The sequence below is a fragment of the Macrobrachium nipponense genome, chromosome 35 (assembly GCF_015104395.2).
Source record: "Macrobrachium nipponense isolate FS-2020 chromosome 35, ASM1510439v2, whole genome shotgun sequence".
Taxonomy (NCBI): Eukaryota; Metazoa; Arthropoda; class Malacostraca; order Decapoda; family Palaemonidae; genus Macrobrachium; species Macrobrachium nipponense.
In genome coordinates this window covers 21608445-21621291 of record NC_061096.1, presented here as the reverse complement: position 1 = coordinate 21621291, position 12847 = coordinate 21608445, and positions in this window count along the sequence as shown.

Genomic DNA, 12847 nt, shown 5'->3' with positions numbered 1-12847 from the left:
TCTATGTCTTGAGAAGTGATATTTGGAGAAGAGTGCGCAACCGGAGGGGGACCCCTCTCTAGGCAAGGTGAAGGGCTCTTAGCAACATCAACTCTAACCTGACAAGGGCTGCGGCCGCCTGTGCGACATCTTGAGTCCCTGCCAGGCGAAGGCCGATATTGCCCTTTGCCCTTAGTTACACTAAGACCCTCCTGACAAGGGCGACGGCCGCCTGTGCGACAACTCCTGTCCCTATCAGAAGAAGGCCTCGAATGTCTAGTACCTTTCGCAGAATCAGGCATATCCTGACAAGGGCTACGGCCGCCTATGCGACATCTAGAGACCCTGTCAGGTGAAAACTGATCCTGCGAAAATTCCCAAAGAGGAGCCTCTCGGTCCACCTCTAACTCCATGTCCGATGAAGATCCTGGTTCATAGCGCCTGGAGACTGGCTCCTGGTGCTTGGTTGGAGCCTTGCGCCTGGTTGACACTTGGTGGCTGGTAGGCGCTTCAGGCGCTCGGCGCTCCGAATGCGCCTCAGGCGCCAGGCGCCTGGAATGAGCCTCAGGCGCCAGGCGCCTGGAATGCGCCTCAGGTGCCTGGAATGCGCCTCAGGCGCCTGGAATGCGCCTCAGGCGCCAGGCGCCCTGGAATGCGCCTCAGGTGCCAGGCACCTGGAATGAGGCTCAGGCGCCAGGTGCCTGGAAGGAGGCTCAGGCGCTTTGCGCCTAGTAGGAGTTTCAGGCGCTTTATAATCCTCTCGCCTAGTAGGCGCTTTGCGCCTGACAGGAGCCTGGCGCCAGACTCCTGGCAGGTACCTCGTCAGAGCTCTCAGAGACTTCCACCGGACGGGATCTTTTTACTGGAAGGCATCTATCCTTTCTTCTGGGAGGATCCTTCTTCAAAACTCCTACTAAAGAAGATATCTGCTGTTGCATCTGTTCCAGGATCTTAGTAGCTGCGTCTTCTCTTTCCACTTCCGATGTAGGGGAAGGAGGATCTGATGAAAATACCTCCTTTCTCTTCTTTTCCGGAGGATATTCTTCCGGGAACTCTTCCGGGCTGGAGTCCAAAGCTGGCGACTTCCAAGATCTCTTAGAAGGTCTCGACAGCCTGTCCGAACTTCATCCTTTCTTTGAAGAAGAATCGGATGAAGAAAAGCCCTGTTTTAGGATGCCTTTCCAACGGCTATCCTTGGCAGTCTGGGATGCAACTACAGAATCTGCCGAGGGGACGCCTGACCGGTGGGGATTCTCTGAAACCTCCCTGCGGCTTTCGACATTCCTTCTCCTCTGGGCTTGGGAGCTTGGAAGAGGTCTAGACCTGGGAGCGAGACAGAGCCGATCAGACGCACCCTCCACTTCACTGGGAACACTTTCACTATGCTTACTTTCCAAATCTTTTAACTTAGGCTCCTTCTTCAAAAGGGAAACTTTCAGATTTGCAATTTCCAATGTTGAACTTGCAGAGTTGGACAATTGAGAAGGTAAAGCTGAATGGGAGGAAACAATTGGATTAGGAATAGGCAAGCGACTACTAACTGAGACCGATCTACTCAAGCTCTTGGAAGAGGCTTTTCTAGCCCTATCCTTTTCCAATTTTCTTAAATAAGAATTAAGCATCTTCCATTCCTCATCATTTAAATTCTTACATTCTTCGCATGTATTCAATTGTGAGCATTCATTCCCTCTACATTTCTTACAAGTAGTGTGAGGGTCTACCGAAGCTTTCGGTAGTCTCACATTACAACTTTCATTCACACACACTCTGAACGAAAACGAAGTATCAGACATTCTGAGAAAAATCCAAATCCAAAATCAAAAACAGTCCACAAAAGCATATGCCAGGCCAGAGATCCAATACGTCACCAAAATATCAGTCTAGAAGATCAACGGCGATGAAATACGAAAGTCAAAGTCAGGAGGAACTAGCAAACGATGTTACTAGCACCAGCAACAGAGAAAATCTGGTTCTAGAACGGTAATGGTTCCTATTCCTGCCACCCAGCGGCAGGCCGGTAGATCACCTGACCTACCTGTAGCGTGTGCCGCGAAATTTGAATTTCTGTCGGGGACGACGGAGTCTATAGCTAAGTATATATCTGACAGGGAAGTTGAATGTATGAAAATATATTATACTATCCCTATTTGCTTATACTCCTTTAATGCCATTACTTCATTGAACAACTTTGCCATATGCACACTAACCATTGGCATTGACTGTGTTTTCTTGTATTTCATGCATACCTCACAGGTATCCGATACTTCTTCAGCACACATGCACATTTCGTCCATAACACCAGCATCCTTAAACAACTGAATCAGTCTCTTAAGTGTGGGATGACCGAATTGTTGGTGCAATTTTTCTATCTTCGTTTTTTTTTCCTTTTCGTTTTCTCCCAAGGTCACCATTATTTCTTCTGTTTTCTTCCAGGATTGTTTCTCATCCTTTAGTGGAAGGTAATAGTCCTGAAAAAGTGCACCTCAACTTCAACTTTTTTCCATGAATTACTGCAGTATCATTTTCTAAGAACAATTTCATTTGTGCTCTCATTGATTTTTTGCTGAATAAAAGGGGGATAGAACAGTTCACCACATCTGTTATCACACTTGCTCTGTCACCTATAAGATTCACTGGAACTTGATTTATACACACTACTATCACCAAAATTGAACACTTTTTCACTTTTGTCCTCCTCTATTCTCACTTTTTCTTATTTGACAGACTTGAGTACACTTTTAACAATCATTACCCACACAGTAGAACTGCAGGCTGCATCCAGGATAGCACAATTAATAGACATCAACACTGATATTACTTTAGGATTTCCAATAACAGAATGACTTTTTTTTTTTCCTTTGCTCTATGTACTAACATATGTTTTGGACATGATGGAGACAGATGGTACTCTGATCCCCACACAAAACACTTCCTAACCTTACCATATATGTCAGCTGGGTTTCTCTCCCTTTTGTTTCATTCCTGTTTTCTATGCTTCCTCTACCCCTAAACCTTCCATGTCTTCTTCCACGTGTAATGACATTTACCTCCTCTATACTAAATACTAGTTCAGACTTTATTACCACAGCAGGGGTCTTACTCTCACTCCCGCTTGACACTGCACCCAATGATAACACTTCTTGACTTCCAAAAAATTTCATAAGGGCTTGCTGCATGCAATCAAACATTTTACCCGTTTCACTAAAACACTGCTGTCAACACTATTGTTTGTATTTAACCTCTAGCCCTGCACTGTCTAGTAGCTTAAATGCTAAAATCACAATTTTTAAATGTAAACTGTATTTTTCCTAACTATACAAACCTGAGGTCCTTTACATCAGGAATTACTTTCAGTGTAGGATGGAATTTGGCCGTTGCAGTTTTAACAAAGTAGTTAGGCAGTAACTACTATCTGCTAGCTGGGAGTCCCGCCTGACTGGATATAAACCTTCCATTCCACTTTGCTTTAGGCCCAGGAGCAGTTTGAGGGGCGGCATGAGGTGAGCCTGTATATAAAGGACCTCAGGTTTGTATAGTTAGGAAACATACAATTTACTTTTAAAAATTGTGATTTGTTCCTACATGTTATACAAATCCTCGGTCCTTTACATTAGGAAGACTCACTGATTGGAGGGAGGAATCTGAGTGAGCCCCTATGAACAGACTGGTGTTTGCCCAACCTAAGGTCTATTTCCTGGTCATAAGAGGGAGGAGGGGCACCTGGCCTCTGGTCAATTGGTCGGAGTATGGGAAATGCGTGACCAATGGCCAGACCTCTGGACCATTTCATAAGAGGGAGGCGAGTGTAGCCTCTTATGAAAAGCCAAGGCTCCCTTTCCCCTCTTACTATGAAAAGAGACGGATACGTGCTTCTATATTCTAATGAAAGATTACAGAATGGAGTGAGCTCTGTATATATAGCTTACCTGCATAAGCCTCCAGTTCCAGTTTGTGATGACTGTGACTCTCTGTCCACAGGAAGAGAGAAGAATAAAATGGGGGAAAGGAGAGGGTTAGTCACTCTTTCATTTGCACCCATATTTGCACAGCTCACAAATGTGAGATGCAACCTTGTCCTGTTAAAGAAACTGGGTAAGCTACACAACTTGCAGAGCGGCCAACACGGGTCCCAAGGAAAAAGTGTCCTCTGAAGGAGCTCTCGGATGAAAGGTACCGGTGTCACCTCTCCCTTCGGAGGAGTACGCTTTCCTGATCACCTCACAAAGCCAGAAAGAAATATTGATTTTCTTGGGACACTTCTTTCTCGGTCACCCTAGTGCTAACAAAGAGGCATTGGCACCCGGGTTGGAGATGTCGAGTTCTCTTCAGATAACGCCATAACACTCTAACAGGACAAAGTAGCATTTCATCAGGATCATTACCACTAAAGTCCTTGGGGAGGGGTTCATAAAGAACTTGTATCTAGCATCAGGGACCAATGGTTTCTGAGTCTTCGCTACAAAATCCGGGACGAAATTGAGCATAACCGATCCCTATCCCCTAGAGTGTTTCATGTTATAAGAGAGACCATGAAGTTCCCCTACGCTCTTCGCCGATGCCAGGGCCAGCAGAAAGATGGTCTTGAGGGTCAGATCCCTGTCTGATGACTCTCGTAAGGGCTCGTATGATTCACGAGTCAGATGCCTTAAAATGAGAGTCGTGTCCCACTTAAGGGGCCTGAGTTCTCTGGGTGGGCAAGACCTTTCAAACTCCTCATGAGAGATATTTCCATGGAGGTGGAAATATCTATGCCTCACAGTTTCAGAACCAGGGCCAAGGAAGACCTATAGCCCTTAACTGCAGAAAGAGAGGAGCTTCCCTCGACGAAGAAAGACTAAGAAGTGTGCGATCTGCTGAAGAGCAGTTCAGATGGAGAGAGAGACCCCTTCTATGACACAGATCAAAGAAGATGGCACACTTGTTAAGAAGTGCAGAAGTCTATGAATACTTATGTAGGGAAAATTAGCTAGGGAAATCTACTAGTAGAGTTATGGTAGATGAAGGCGAAGGGAAGGTAGAAAGAGTTGTAGAAACAGATTGCAGTCGTAACTATTTGAAAAGTGAGACCAAATAACCCAACACCTTCACCAAAACAAAAAAGGTGATGATTACAGTGGAAAATCTGAACTTTGACACCTCCAATGGGTGGTTACGATAGAATAGAACAACCAGGAAGATTCATATAGGGGTGGCACCGGAAGTTGGAAAAGCCACTCAAGAGAAAGTAGGGTGTATCCAAGTAGAAACTAGGGAGGAACCCAAATTGAAAGGGAAGGTTGAGACTTCACTTGAAATCTCAGAGGAGATCAGTTAGGAACTAAACACTGGACGCAAAGCTAGTGTCGGTGGAACCTCTGTACCCTGTGTAACTTTGTGTTGTGTGAAGAGACAGTGAATTGTGTGTTGTAATAATAAGATAAACAAAGCGGTGTTTAACTTGCCCAGGGTCCAATTATAGCATCCATGCTAAACCCTCCTGAGAGACTGGATAAATGAAAGGAATTGAATTAATCTGATTTCAGAATCTGCCAGACGTCCACAGTGTAAGTAATCTACTATATAACAATAAGTTCATAAAAAAAGAAAAACTCTCAACAACAAACCAATATAGATGAAGATTACCTCATATAACAATAGACTATAAAAACAAATACAAACAAAGGCTACCAAAGAAAAGACTGACTAATAATAAAGAGGAAAGGAGAAAAGAGAATAAAGCGAATACAACACACATTCCTTGGTATACTGTTGCAGAGGACTGTCTGAGGTATCCTGCCATCTCTGTTGCTGCCCGGCGAGAAAAGTTTCTTGCTTGTATGAGATGGTAGATACCCTCTAGCTGTGAAAACACAGGGACTGTACTGCCAAGTAATACTGTTCTATGTACGGCTGACATAAAAGGTTGTGCCACTGGGGAATCTCTCTCAGTGCCTCAGTGAGAAGAGCCAGCAAGACCAAGCCAAATCCTCTCACTTCCTCCATCAGAGGAATGGGAAAGGAATGAGAGTCTTAAGCCTGTGACTAACACTCCTTTACTTTCCAACACAGAACTAGTCTTAATGGCAGAACTTCTCGGATTAGCAGCAGAAGTGCAAACTGAAGTTTGCACTCCTATGGCTCCTGAGGAGAGCCAGCAGAAGACCCACCTGTCTTCTCAGTGCAAGGAGACAGACCCTTAGAAGTCCCATGTCGAGACTTCTTGGGGGGGAGGGGGGGAAGAGACCACCTACTCCTTCCTCGGCAGGGGATCCTTGGAAGTCAAAGGGGAGGACAACACCTTACACTTCTTCATCAGCTTCTTCAGGATGGTGGTCAAGTTCCCCATCCAAGTGGTCATTGGAGCAGCTGCTGCAGCGGCAGATCCTGGGGGCAGCATATACAGGAGCAGTGGCAACGACACCAACAATACAGTCAGGAAAGGAACTGGGGCAGCAGCAGCAACAGGCAAGGATAATGCAGGCAGATACCTCCATGAAGGAATATCCTACGGGAATGGTAATCTGGGTGCCACAGGAACATGCGTGGCTGGGGGAGACAACACAGCATAACCTGGAGGAGGAGGTAGAGGGCTAACTAGCTTGGATATATATGTCCATGACCCCATAATCACGGAGAGTGTCACGCTGTTAATGTGTTAGGTATATGCTAAATGAGGCGAGGCCACATACCCAAGTACAGAGAGCTTTGTCATTGTCACCACCTCAACCACGTGTCACAGGGGCAGACGAGAAGTGTGCCACAAGCCCCTTGAGAGATGGGATACCAGGCAACACAAGTGTCATCCACGCCCGCTGCAAATCCCCAGTTCATGAAGCCGCCGTACCTGAAGAAGCAAAAGTTGAGTTAGAGAGAAGAGTCTCTACTTGTTCCTAAGGGGAAGGATCCCCTTCAGAGCATACAGAGCAGGGGCGTCATTTCAGGTTTTTGTTGATAAGGGTAAAGAGGGTTTGGCGAGCGAAGTGAGCCTAATCAGCTTTTTTATTTTTGAGCTATTTTATGTGCTTTTTGAAGTCACATGAGCAAGGTATTTCAGCAAAAATTATACACTCCCACTATTGTTTGCTTATCTCATCACATAATCGTAATAATTCTGAGAAATTTCATACATTTATAACTGCGCATTTAAAAAGAAAACACGCTGTTACTTATTGGGGCTTGGGGGGTGAGGGGGGGGAGGCTTGAGTCTTGGGGTGGGGGAAGTTGCCCTCCCCAGATGACGCCCCTGAAGCAGACGCCCCTAAATATCACAAATTTTGAAAGTAAATTGTATTTTTCCTAACTATACAAACCTGAGGTCCTTTACATAAGGAATTACTATGGGTGTTTTGAAACTATGTAAACTGACTTTTTATTGTGTTTTCACAAAAAAACTTCAAATATTGACTATTTTGCCTTTTTGGAGTCTTATTTCTTCTGTCGGATCAGCGTCATAAGTGGCGTAACCCCAGAACGTGATGTAAACCAAGATATGACTTCTGATGAATATATTTGAAAAGCGTCATACACTTGTAATGTCGTAAATTCTTGCATTGCATGCAATTTCTATTGAGAATGGTAAATACTAGACTGCCCTTCTGGTGGGCGCTGGAGTAACATAGTTATGTAATCTGATCTTATCTCGTCCATCCTTTGGCCCTAAACTAAGCAGATCTGAATAACTACTTAGTTAAAATGTGGATGTATTGTAAGTTTTGATGCTATGTTGTGACAACTGTTTTGCACTACAGCTGTGCCTCATCAATTAGCCCACGAAGGAACCTTGAAGATTTGTGTCCCAGTGTTGAATATTAATGCACTTATCTTCCAACTTCCTACCTAAAGTACCTCAACAGAGTAAATAAAACCATGGTTTAGTGTCACTACGTGTCTAATTCATGACCGCCTGTAATTAAGTCTTTCCACCCCTTCATTCCTTTTATAGTATAGTTTGAGCCAAGCAAGAAAGGCTGTAATCAAAATTAACGTTAGTCAATCCCAGACTCAAACTATAACAAAGATAAGACTGAAATTTCAAAATAAAAGCATAAATCAGTAGTGCGTAAACTATTTTACAAAAGGCAAAATACTAAGCAAAATTTTTCTAGTTTTCACAAGAGAACAACATTAAAATATGAAAAATGTTATAGTTTGGGGTTTATTTCTCTCAGTAATTTATTCTTGGAGCACAGTTTAACCCTAATGGACGGATACCCTAATATGAGTAACAATACAGGCAATCCCCAGGTTACAGCGGGATTTCATCCCCGACAGGGTGATGTTAGTGGAAATTGTCTCAACCCGAAACATCGTAATTATAATGGGAATAAATAGCTCTTACAGCTCTGTTACAGCAGTGTAAATCTGGGTTACAGCGCCGTAAAGCAGGTGACAGCACCGTGATCCACTTACAGAGCTGAAAAATTGTTGTTAACAGCACCATGAGGCAAGCGCTGAAGTCCAGAAATGATGTAACCTAGGGACTGCCTGTAATAGGTTTTGAGTGGTGGACAGATTACCTCCTGGTAAGCATCAATATTACGCCTCATTGATTTGAAGAAAACGGGTGGGAAAGAGGTTCTATTACTTTAATAGTCCATAAATTTATTAATGGCAACTTTTAGACTGGCTCTGCTCACTGATTCTAGGTGGCTCATGAATCAGTTGTGTACTTGACTTCAAGGGGGCATGTACTGCTTCTCTCTCACATGAGGTCTTTTTATATATCCTCTCATAAATATACCAAGGGTTGCTATTGGTCTTACTTCTTATCTCTTATGATAGTACGTCGATTATAATTGTAATTTTGCAAAGAAAAATGCAAAACTACATTTTCGATCTTAGTAAATTAATGTAAATATTTTTACATAAAATATACTCTGAATTTGTTAATGAGGTTAGTTCTTATCAGTTATGATGTGTGAGCTATAACTATAATTTTGCAAATCAAAAAAAAAAAAAAAAAAAAAAAAAAACATGTATAACATGGTAAAATTTACTATTGTCTTGTAAAAGAGGCCCCAAAATGGATTGGAAATACCCATTTTCAACTTCTTATGGAAGGTAGGTTGAATTTTATATAATATTTTTTTTGCACCATGTGCATTTGCACATCTTTCTCTTTCCATTGATGTGCTTTTTTTCTTACATTGGCCAACCTCTTAAGTTTACCATTTTTATGCCAAAAGGAAATAATTACTGCTGATATTTCATTGAGCAAAGCAAATTAAAAAAAGGCAAAAATGTATAGGTTTTTTGCATTATATGGTAGAAATTATATGGCGACAGAGTATAAACGTAGTTGAAGGTTCAAACATAAGCAATTCAGCAGGTTCCAACCTAATCAAAACTTTCTTTAACCTAACTTTACCAAGGGCACTGTGCCCTGACCAAGTCATTGAAGCCGCCCCAAACCAACAAAGAACGAGTCCCCGAGCCCACCCAACTAATAAACAATGAAAAAGACATGGTAGAACAATGGGTGCAAAGTGCTTATCCATACACATGGGTCGTCCTTGTCTATTCTTCAGTAGTATTCTTCTGCCCTTGCCTATTCTTCAGTAGTATTCTTCAATAAGACTGGGTCAACCTACAATAGGAATACATCCTAACCTAACCTTCACCTAATCTGACCATACTAAGGGTAAGTGCCCTGATCTAGCCTAGCGGGTTTGCCCTAATCCGGACCCCCCAAAAATTAACAATAAAAAAAAATAAAAAAACTACTAAGAACAACAGGCAGGTAATTTCCGTTAAGATACATGAGTTGGCCTAGGCTACCCCTTCATGGTATTAGGCTAAAATCCCTATTTACTCCCTGCTACTTTATTAGAAAAACAAATAAGCAGTTTACCTCGTTCGATTAACATCGTTGTGTTCAAGTCTGTTGTTTAGCCTTCCGTTCATTGGAGATAGCTAATCGTGAAGTTGGCTGGGATAATAGACACAGCCTTCGGCAGGTGGCGTTGGCTGTGAGTGGATAAAAACAATTAGGCTACTTGTAGTAACGAGCAAAATTTACACAGAACACCGATACATATTGCAGCATTGCTTCTGAACACAACAAAGTTTAAGGCTAAATAGGTGGAGGTACATGGGACTACCTACGTATCGCTAAATTCGCCACATAGCTATGCATTGAGAAAATGGATAAAACTTTTATAGTAGCATACTGCACTAGCTAGCTACTACCTATTCTGGAGACCGGAAAAGGAAAGAACGGCTGATTATGGATTGGAGCGCAGGTATAGTTATGCGGGTCAATGAAACATCATTCTGAATGGTTGGGTATAAAGGAAAAAAAAAACAAACAAACAAACAAAAAGGCCTAGCGCGTGACCTACATCGACGGCGTGTTTGGGTACACATACTATAGGCCTAGTAAGGCGGCCATCTTAAAGAACTACGGGATGAGTAGAGATGGTCCAAATTCACTGCATTACGTAAAGTCAAGATCAGCACATAGCTTTATCAAATATTTATTGACTCATAGCAAAAATTAAAAATTAGCCGTTTATCTACTTACTGGAGAGGATATTGTAAAAAACGCAAAGGGAATATGGGGATTCGGGGAACGTGTCTTGGGGAATACGGACCCATCGAATTTTCAGAAAATGGTAAATCTCTTTCTGTGAGAAGATAAAGAGCTCATTTTTTAGGATATATAAAAAATAACCGGTTCCAAGTCCCTACCTGATTCCTAGGAAGTAGGCGAGTCGGCGACCACAGACACGGTTGCGCAGGGTGACCATACGTCCCGTATTTGACGGGATTGTCCCGTATTTATGACATTTGTCCCGTATCGACCCTCCCCAGGACGCCTTTTGTCCCGTATTTTCAATATGTAAAAAAAATAAACTAGCGAAATTTGTACTGAGCATCCCCCCTTCAAACGATCAAGTGGAGAGAGTGTTTTCTCTGATGTGCCATCGATGGGGTGGGTGTAGGAACCGGTGCAGTGTAGAGATGATAAAGTCAGAACTACAGATAAAGCGCAATTTCACACTGTCCTGTTCGGAGTTGATCACATATGCTAAAACCAAACACCATCTCTTGAGAGCAGTTGGATCTAGTGCAAAATATGACAAATGAAAAATAACGTAACAACAATGAGGAAAATAATTTTAAAAGGATTGTTGAAAGGTTTTCATCATATGTATTTTATTGTTTGCAATTTATTCAATATATTACAGCAAGTCACTTTTGTTATTAATATCCTTCAAAGATGCAAAACATGCTTGATTGCAATATTCTAATGCTTTGACACATGTAATGAACAGCTGTTTGCAACAAAATGTAGAACGAATGCACTTTAAGACAAAAGAAAAGTCAATAAACAAGGCTGAGAAGGACTTTGCCTGCGTCACTGCGTGCATAACTTCGCATAAGTTGAGTCTATATTGTTCAACTGCCTCTTCAATTTAAGTGTCCCGTATTTCAGTTTCAAAATCTGGTCATCCTGCGGTTGCGGGGTGTGAACACTACACTGTACGAGTGCAAACTTGATTCACTTCTGCTTGCAAATCTGTCGAAGGAAGAAATTGAAAATGGGAAAGACAACTTGAACAAAAACACACACAAAGGAGCAGTGAATTTGCTGCATAACCGGGTTCATAGGAAATAGAGAAAAGATTATATATCAGCAGTAATATTGGCTATTCTCGAACTTACGGTAATTGACCACGCCTACGTGCGCTTTTGGAGGTTTTGTCGACCAGAGTATTGCGTCTCTGCTATGGCCGCTGGAACCTGGCCGTCGTTGGACCTGAACATAGTTACAAGCTCTTTTTGTGTGCTTTAGTATTTGATAGATAGATATATATTTGTTGTATTGTCATGGTAAACACGAACGAAAGTCTGTTCCACCATATAATTTCTATATAATTTCTATATCGTGGTCTGTGACATGTAATGCCAAATCCGCTGTCGGGATTTTCTTCTACTTTTATTATTATTTTTTTTTTATGATTCGTGCCCGGATGTTCTGGGCCGATGACAAGGCCTTGAGGAGGCGCGCACTCTAAAACTCTTAGGGTGAGATACAATAAAATTTGGTCAACAAAACAGTTTTATTACAAAAAATAAACATTTAAATACATTAACAGTACACCGAAACTAAAGTTCCTAGCAGAATTCCACAGTACACGCAGTTTCATACTGCTCTCACCAATTTAATTCAAATAACCTGAAAATTCTCATGGCCTTTTTATGTGGTAGCACATAGGGTCTTTGATGTCACGTGCTTGTAAAGCACTAAGTCCACAACTGGACGAAAAATCTGAACAATACGAGACCCATTGACTCAATATCACAAACAAATAACATTCTTGCACTGGCAGCTTTCGTTTGCTGCATAAATCGAGTCCCTCATCGCAGGGATGGCATATATATACGTGGATAAAGTTAACTTACAGTTACGACGGAATTCGACCTAGCATGGCAATGGCTGGGAGTCGGAGAATTGAGAGACACACAAATTTCACGGTACTTACACGGTTCAGGGTCTGGGCAGGAATGAAGCGTCGCTTCGCCCTTCTTCAAAAGAAACTTACGCTTTCCCGCGTGAACTACAGAATCCTTGTAATTCAGGCGGGAATCATCGTTTATTTCGACATTACGGATATCACTAAATCTATTTTACTCCTGAATGTGAAATATGACAGTTACGGTATCATTTAAGATCAAGGAATTGACTTAAAGTTCTGGCTGAAGGCCGTAATCTGCAAATTCTTGAATGGCTACAGAGTCCTTGGCTCCAAATCTCTACATAGATAATTTATCTCGTACTAGTGATTAGCAAATTATATTTATTAATGAAAATTCATAACGTCTTCTTTACTATAAGACGCGCTCCTTCCCCGCCATGCATTTAGGAATTGCGTCTTAAACTGTA